The 9,563-nt window shown below is 38.2% G+C and overlaps 1 pseudogene; it reads left to right on the forward strand.

The window, feature by feature from the left end:
- The first annotated feature begins 5,620 nt into the window (after nt 1-5,620).
- On the forward strand, nt 5,621-9,068 carry LOC146719612 (uncharacterized; annotated as a pseudogene).
- Nucleotides 9,069-9,563: the final 495 nt, after the last annotated feature.

Genomic DNA, 9,563 nt, shown 5'->3' on the forward strand with positions numbered 1-9,563 from the left:
GATTCACGATCGATAGAGCTAAGGGTCACGTCTTCGTGAAATTTAAAATTGACGAGTCGTCTTTTTGCTTTAAAGTCGGGAGGACAGGGCGTAAAAAAACTACCCTCCGAGAAGTCCCCCCCTTTTCTTGAGTAAAAACCCCGGGACTAAAAACCGCTTTTTTTCTTTTTCCGAAAATCAAAATGGGCAGACAGAAAAATTAAACTTTAAAAAATCTTGTAATTTCCATTTTCAAAAAATTTTTCCCTAAAATTTTTTAAATGCAGAATTTTTATATTGAAAAAGGGATTTAGAAAAAAAATTAAAAAAATTGCTTAAAAAGATAAAAAAATTCAAGTATTTATTGTCTTATAGAGAATAAAAAATTATTAAAATAAAAATCTTTTTTCTATTATCATCTAATTTGGGGAAACTTAAAAAATTTTAAAAAAAGAAAAAAAAAATCTTGATTTTTTCACGTATATTTTAGGAGAAAAAAAGTAACGGTAAGGGTTTGATTTATTGCGTCGGTGGATGTAAAAAAAAGGGTTAAAAACGCGTGGAACTTTTTTTCAGGGCAAAAACGCTTTTTTGTTTTTCAACTTAAACGGGGGGTAATAGGGGAAGGAGTACCTTTTTAAGGTGTCCACGTGCCTTCCCCGATTTTTTTTTTTTTCTTGCGTTAAAAATGGCAGGCCTAGATTTAACTCGGCAAAAGAACGCCCAAACTGTTCCGCATAAAAGTCGGGAAATTTCCCTTTAACCCTTTTTACTGATTTCACCTTTTTAAAAAAAATTGTCCCGGGGAAATAAAAAATGTTGAAAAAATCTTTCACAGTTGCGCACGACTTACTATAGGGAGAGCTTTTCTTTATTTTTAAATTTATCCTAAAATATAAAAACTCAGAAGGTGACAAATGGTAGGGAAGAATTTTAAAGAGTTTTTTTTTTTATTAATATTACCAATAAATTAATCAAAACATTTTTTCCCCAAAAAATTTATTTTGGGTAGATATTAATTTTTTTTTAAAAATTGCGTAAATTAACAAAGGAATCTACAAGTTTTTCCAATATCGTCCCATGTTTTCAAGGAAAAAATTCTAAAAAAAATTCTCTCGATGATCCAAAATTTATAGTTAAAAACGGTAAAAAAATAATGGGGGGCGTTTTAAATAAAAATGCAAGGAAATTTAAAAATAAAATTAATGAAAAAAATTTGAAATTCCTTTTTGAATTAAAATCAAAAAAAAACCCGTTTTAGTTTTGCAGCAGCCACTTGGGCAGCTTTTCCCCCAAGAGAAACCCCCCTAAAATGATTTTGTTTGCAAAAATATCTAAGAATGATATGTTAGCATTCGAGTAAATATTTTGTCGCAAAATTGGGTTTTGGATGATCGCCCGCACCTCTATCGACTTTACACGCTTGTATACAAAAGCAAGACGGTAATTTTGTATATCGGTTTGTGGGGACGACAAACAGGAAGGTATAAAATTCTTTGGCCAGCAAATTTGAGAGCAGCATCACACAGCTTTTTTCGCACGGGGGGGTCCCCGTAAACGCATAAAATTTGATATTAAATTTATTTCAAAACCCGTCGTTAGCGGTCCCCAACGACTCAAAATCCTTTCCCCTTATCCCGTGACCCAAACAATACTGTCTCTCCTTTTCATCTTTCCTCTTTATCGTCCTTTCTACTGAAGTTTTCGCGCTTTAATTTGCCATACCTGGTTTTAAAATCCCCCAGTTTTAAAGGAAATTTTTTGCGCTCATTAAATTTTTTTGTCAAAAATTACGCAAGTGGGGTAAATTTTTTCCAACAATTTAATCTGTGAAAAATAATGAAAAAGAATTTTGGGGTTTATAATTTGTTATAAAGTTTTTTGCCATTTTGTTTTTTTTTAAAATTTAAAAACGGTAAAATTTTTTAAAACCAGAGAGAATTTTCTTTACAGGATTTTTCCCTGAAAAAACGTGGTATCAAGGGAGATAAGGAATTTAATGAGTTTCTCTAAAATTAAAAATTTTCCCCCCAAAAAAATATTAAAATCTTCACAATAAAAAAAAAAATAGTTCATTAAATTTTACTATGTAAAATTAATTTTTTATTTGGTAAAAATTTTAAAAGAGAAACTTTGAAAAATTTAAAAAGAAAAAATTCTCCCCGTTTTGCGACAAAAAAATTTTTTATTTGTTGCAATAAAATTATCGGCTTCAATATTAAACTCGCGGCGAGGAATGACTTTTTGCGAGGGAGCCCCGGAATTTTTTAGATGCACGTTTTGGATTTCGAAATCGTTGCACGTCGCGGTATTAGCTAAAATCTTTGTTGTGAAAGTAATCTCGCGGATTGCCGTCTTCATTTCCCCCCCGATAACGCTCGTTTAAAGCGTCTCGGGATCCTTCTTTTTCCTTGAGAGAAACACACTAAAAAAAGAATAGTTAGGTCGACGCGACCATTTTTTTACCCATGGGGGAGATTTTACGATTCGACGGAAAAAAAATTAGACTTTATGCGACAAAAAGTAAAAAATTTTAATTTCCATTTTTTTTTTTTTTCATTTTTTTTGGTATTTGTATTTTTTTTTATTTTGTTTAAAAGGGGGGAATTAAATTTTAAATAATATTATAAAAAAAAATAAAATTTCCCGGGTTGGGAAAAAAGCAAGAAAAACGCACGGAAAATTAAAATGCATTTTCAAAATGACAAAATGGTCGATTTTTTGCGTAGGGGTATTTGGGGGCCTTGTTTTTTTGCATAGTTTTTTGCGTGACCTATGGTCAAAGTATTCTCTTTTGGGCCCAGCGCACGTGCGCACCAAAATGCAAAAAAAGCGAACAAGGTAATAAAAAGTGGAAACGCATGGCTTTCGTCATTGTCATTGGGGCCCCCCATCCTACAAAAAATTTCACAAAAATTTAAAAAAATTCAAACCATTTTTATTAAATTATTGGGTTCGAAAAGCCTTTATTTGCAAGTGGTTGGCGTTTAAGTAAACCTTTTTTAAAATGAGTGAAAGGATTTATTTTTTGTAAAGAATTTTCCAATTTTCAAATTAATAAATTCTGATATAAGTAAAATTGAATAAAAAAAAAAAATTTTTCACCGCGCGTCTAAAATCTTTTTTAAATATTTTTTTAAAATAAAATCGAAAAAAAAACGATTTGTTTATCGAAGCGCGAGGTTCATCTGCAAAAAAAGGCAATCAGGCCGGCCGATCGATCCAATGCAGGCTCAATAAATTTCAAAAAGTCGAACGATCGCAAAAAACGTGCAGGAAAGATTAATCTTTCCGATTTTTCTACTTACGCCCAAAACGGGGTGTGTAGGGCGGCACGCAGTTGTAAATAACCTTTTGGATATCGCTTAAACCCTTTTGCAATCTGCTGCATCTTTCAAAAGTGTCTGCGGTTTTCATTTAAAAGAGCTCGCTGCGCACGAATCCTGTTGCACAATTTTAAAAATTTGCACAATTTATCGGGCTTTCTCTCCAAAAATCACCGCTTTACTTTCATAAATTCGCGAAAAAATAGGGCATTTAAAAAAAAGACTTTACGTACAATATAGATTTTCAGATATTAGTAGTGATATCATTTATATTAAATGGATTAATATTAATATATGTATATACAATAAAAATTTTTGAAATATTGCCTTGCATTAAACATGTAATTTTTGCTAATTGCAATTGATGCATCTCGTTAACAGTTATGGAGATCGATTTTCGCGTCGCGAATTTCTCAAATAATATAATTGAATCGATAGTTTATACTATCTTTCTCGTGAGATATTATGTCGATATAACTGTTCGCAAACACTTGCACCATTCGTTATGCAAATTTTATGCCCTCGTGCTCTCGATATTCACGGCCCGCGAAATGAATCGTTCATTATTCGCTGACTGGTTCAATGACTAAATGACAGTTCGATATCTTGCGCGGGCAGTTAAAATAACCGCATACCGTTATGACTTATGACAAAAGGATTCTGTTAGCCATATCGAGTTGTGTTCAACAAAATTTGCTCATTGCTTGTTGCGAGGATGCATAAAATAATTATAATTTTTGTACGGACGAATTTACGAATATTTTATGGATTTAAATCATTTTTATTCAAAAGTTTGAAGTTCTCAAGAATAAGCACGATTTTTCTAACAAGCGATTATCCATTTAATATAACAAAGGATAATTGATAATTATTCGAAAGAAATGTAAAAAAAAAAAAAAAAAACGGAAAAATGTGAAATTCAAGCGGGGTGCATAATATAAAAATAAATAAAAGAGAGTAACGGGAAGCGATAACGAGATCAACGAGATGCGGAATAGGTGTGTTTCATACGCACAAATAGCTTCGGGCAGTATATTATTAGCCACGACAGAGGCTTTTCATGGTTCTCTTCGCAGGTGCAATATCCGTAGAGCAGCTCCATTTGCACGCTTCGCAGCGGCTAATTGCTATTAGGAGACACAATAGCGTTACGCACGTCGCCGACTTGCTTGTCGTCGCCATCGGAGTCGTTACGTTCGGTCACGGTCGTATCATTGACCCTTGACAAGTCAAACGATGTTGTTTGTTTGACATCGTTATTGACGTCGTATTGTCCCGTATTGTTTAATAACCTTAAAGCAAAGCCTCTAACCTTTTTTTATTTTTATTACAAAGCGGGGGGGGTATAATAAAACAAGCAATATATAACATATTATAAAAACCTTTATAAGATAATTTTTAAGATTTAATTAAATATATATATATATGATATATATTTAAAAATTTATCATTATATTAAAAATTATTATATATTAAGTATAATGATAAATTTTAAATAGTTGAAATAATTGCAATTCCACGATTCTCTTGATGCAACCGTGACGTCACCGATTGGAAATTCACAGGCGGCTTCGCTCACCGAGAAACTCACGTTTCTAATAATGCCATAAGAAACTTGAAGAAATAAACCAACTGATTACCGCCGTCGTGCTAGTGGCAGTCAACCGTGGGCGCTAAGATGTATAGTTATCACATAGATCGTTGGCAATTGCGTAAGCAATTGGGTTTACCGTGCGTGGTGCGTGCACGCCTGCTTTAAAACTTGGGGAAAAAAAAAAATGAAACACAAGCTTTTAAAAAGATAAGAGGCAGGAGCGATGAGATATCTCGCGGACTTACAAGACACTGTGAATTCATACGAATGTATAATAATGGTGAATGAATCCACAATTTCTCTCTAGCCGCTTCTGCCTCTCCTTTCCTCACCCCCATTTGTCCTCTTGTAAACAGGGGTTGGGAATTTTTTTTTTTTTATCAAAGGGAGGTGTCTCGGCTGAATCAAATATTCATCTCGTTAAGGCTCTCTTCGGGAATGGACGCTTTAAGCAGCTACCACGAGTGGTCACACTGGTTGAGCACTCTTCAAATGCGCTACTCGCGAATAAATCACGGTTTTAACAAATTGGCTAGAAAATCGAGCGTCATTCGGATTATTGTCAAAAGTAAAAGTATTCTGTTAAATTGCTTTGAAACCCAGTGTTTAATCACCAAAATTAAAATTTTCCAAATCAGATTTCTTGCATGAAATTTCTAGTTCAATCTAAAGTGTGAACAGCCGTTATCAGAATAATCTAATCGAGAAGAAACTTAAGATAATGGGGATGATTTACGGTCTCGAGGCGAGCGGTGAGTGGAGTTAGAGCTTAGAGGAAGCGAGAGGAAGAAACAATCAGCCGGCAAGTGACGCGTCCGAAGCGACTAGTGGAGCCCGTGCACGTGGCACGGCGCAACCAATCCCGAGGACTCCCGTGCATCGGAGCTCGAGGCAGGCACAACGGCACCTGGCCAACCCTACAGACAAAATGTCGAGTCTGTCGATGGCAAGCCGAGGGTCGGTTAGGCGAGCTGGCGAGGGCAGGCTCACGGATTGAGCGATCGAGGCCAACTTCTACAGGCTAGGATAGACGCGTTTGGCCGTCAAGGTCACCCCCAGCCTGGATAGGAACGTCGAGGGAAGGTGCGTAACGCGATTTCATAGTTTTAACAAATTATAAACCGAGAAGAAAGATATAAAATCGCAAAATTTGCTAGGATTAGGATGAATGAAGAAGAGCTTAAGTTTCTTGATTTCTTTGCGCCCGTCTCTTTCAAGATATTACCTATGAGGAAAGCCTTCAAGAGTTCCGTGGTATTCGATCAAAACAAGTAGCTCTCCAGGACACAGATGCCGACAGGAGATTGTGGAGACCTATCATCAGTGCGATTTACGCCGCGCCTCTAATAGCTAATTTACAGGTAATTAACGTTGTTTAATTTCATTGAGAAAAGTAAATATTAATTTGTGAATATAATGAACTCTATTATTCAGAGAGGATGGCAGGATGGCTTTGAATTTTATACCGATCCGAATTACTTTTCGACACTGTGTGGAGTCAGGAGATGCTCAAAGACACGGAAAAGAAGCTGAACGATAGAGGGACAAAAAAGGTAAGGAGAATCCTCGCGTACTTATATACTCAGAAGCGACACCTCGATAACTATTGTGTATATTTATAATATTTATTTATCGTAAATTCTTTTCGATGAATAGAAACACTAATGCGAGAGAATACACGCAAGTTACATTAATCGAGTCTAATTTTAAGAATATCGGGGCTGATGCGCGAGCTCATAGACAAACTAGTGTTTCTGAACGTGTCTATACTGCGATTCTAAACTATTGAATTACTATCCCCTCGTTGTTTTAGAGCGAGTCTGAATATGCCGAAATCCGTTCGAGAGGCACGTCGATGGTTTGGATCTTTGTAGTTTCTTTTAATCTCTTTACCCTCTTACGAAACATCCGACAACAGTAATCTCAGTCAGCGATTGATTTCGCCACACCAACCATTCCATTCATCGCATATAATCACCCCTCTCTGTGATTTTCTTTCAGTAACCGATCTTTTTGCGCGCAATGATAGAGATGACGCTAGATGCTAGCTGTCTCGAAGTTATCTGTCGTGATAGAGCCACATTTTTTCAATGGCGATCGCATCACTGTTGAGTAAGATCGAATAGCCAAGACTTCTTTGTCCAAGTCTAAATTCGTCGAGCTTTTAGACGACGAAAACACAAGGAAGAAAGACAAAAAATTCCAATCTACGCAAGCTTTCATCCTGACTCGAATCACTTCCACTTCCACTGTAAATGAGTTGTGTTTTTTTCTTTCTGAAAAACTCGAAACAAGTTTCTAGATCTACCGTCACTTTGAATCACTTATGTAAGGCCGTTTTTTTTGCAAGTTTTATGCAAGTTTGGATGTATTTATATAGAAATGAGTTTACTCATCATCCATGAACTCATCTTCGATGACACGGATCTCCAGAATTTTCAAATATGTCTCATCGTTCATTTAGGAATATATAATCTCCATCTTGTAATGTTTGTACATTGTAGGAAATGAAATTGTCGCAGCGAAAACAAATCAATTTTCTTTTTTCATAATAAAACAATGGGATTCAAAAAATGAAAAGAATTTCAAGTTACAATGTATTAGCATTTATTTCACAATGTTTTTTCTCTTCACGTTTTATTGCCTACATTTATATATTTTATGACATCCTATTTAACTATTGATCCAGTCAATTATAATTTGGCTAAATGACAAATAAGAGGGGATCGTCTTTAAGATAACGTGGTATCGACTCTTGATTAAAATTCCAATTCAATCCAAATTGAAAACATGACTGAGATCGCATACAACAGTAGAGACTGGATCAATCGTCGGGAAGGTTTACATTCGTCTTGATTAAACCGATTGTGTTGAACTTAACATGCGATGCACTTGATCGTTGTCTCTTTCGGGTTTACGCATTTTAAAAAGTTGCATTCTTTTCCGCACAAACAAGCCGCATAGGCCGTCGGAATGAGGGTGGCTTGGCGGAGGAGGCGGCAGGCACAGAGATAAAAAGCGCGTAAGACGCCGCATAAACGAGGGAACGGGCAACGACAACTGGCAGTGGCCACGGCGGTCCATCATGCCGACGCAAAGTCGGTGCAGTACAGGGCGCCGCCGCCACAAGTACAACCCGCGATGATACCCTCCTGCCGGATGTAAGGACGGTCCTAGGCACGCCAGGCCTACCAGTATTGAGCTGCCGGCGAAGTTATCCCCGGAAAGAGACACATCTCTACAGCCCGCCGTCGCTGGACGACCAGGTGAGAAACTATCGCGACAATAAAACTGATATAAAGTCAACTAACAATTTTATAATTAATAATTAATTAATTGTAACTCTTTGTGCAAATCATTCGTTTGCTCGCTGAAGGGGCAACGAACTACATAGCTCAGGGCTACGATGAAAAACTACGGACTCGACATTCCGCCCGGGTCCAAGTGCCGGGCCGGCAGCGAAACGTATCAGAGTTCCCGGTCAGAGCATCGATGCCGAGGCGGTAGATCGCGACCGTCGCAACGCCATCCGGCGCCGCCAAGCAAACGCTTTCCAGGAACTCACGCTACGGTGGCGTCCGCAACACACTCCCACTAGCGGAAGATCCATGACAACGGTAGGGACACTGCTTACGCCACCACCTTTACTCACCGCCGGGATGAAACCATGTCTGCAATGTCCTTCTATGACATGGTTATACTTTCATGTTATCATTCTTAATTTTTTTGTAGTATATATATTAGTTGAAAAATATATAGTAATTGATGAAATTGCATCCGGCACGATCGATGTGTTGTAAATATATAAATATTCTAGGCTCCATACAGTCGCACTTGCTTGAACAGGACAGGAACGATAGTCGAACGGATAGGTCCTTGCCGAGCCAACGTCGACACCAACGCCGCCGAATAATTCGGGCCAGTTGGGTGTGCGACGGAAACGGATGTTTCATGGTACCCCAGTGATCCTTCCGTTTGGGAGTCTCTCCATGTTCTCCTACTCCGGATCCACCCCGCCGAGACCCATTCCGCCCCCGTGCAACATTCCAACACCTCCACCACCCGCCATGCCTCCTCCGCCGGTTATCAACGGTACAACGCACGTTGCCAACTACGATGGCGACATTCGGAATGGGATGCGCGACAAATCACCGAAGCTGAACCTCTGAACAGCATTGTGGAGACGGTCAATTGAGGAAGGAAGCTGTCAATCTCTTTGTAATTATTCCGTTTGTTGTCGTTGTAATCGAAACTTGATTTCTCCTCAAGGCGATTCGCGCTTCCCGTATGCGCTGCGGGAACTAGGAAGAGAAGTAGGGGAGTGAAGGGGAGAGAATCTAATGACTGTGAGATAGAAGCGACGTTTTTGGAAAAGCATTGGGGGTGAGAAGGCAAGAGGGTCGGAAAAAAGGTGAGCGAGGAGACGGAGAGGACGGGGAGGCGAAAACGAGACGGGACGTGCGATAGGGCAAACAGACCCGCTTGTGGGACCGCCGACCAAATAGTAGGCTCCAAGCAACCTTCTATAGCCCAAACCTATCTCAACCTCCGTTCATCTCTGGGTGTGTTTTCTCGTATGACCTGGACTAGGCCGGGGTTTCGAGTGACAATACCTCGAAATTTTCCCATCGCGACATCCGCAGCACTTTCTTATCCCCTATCCG

The sequence above is a fragment of the Nylanderia fulva genome, unplaced genomic scaffold (assembly GCF_048542155.1).
Source record: "Nylanderia fulva isolate GAGA-0341 unplaced genomic scaffold, ASM4854215v1 Scaffold913, whole genome shotgun sequence".
Taxonomy (NCBI): domain Eukaryota; kingdom Metazoa; phylum Arthropoda; class Insecta; order Hymenoptera; family Formicidae; genus Nylanderia; species Nylanderia fulva.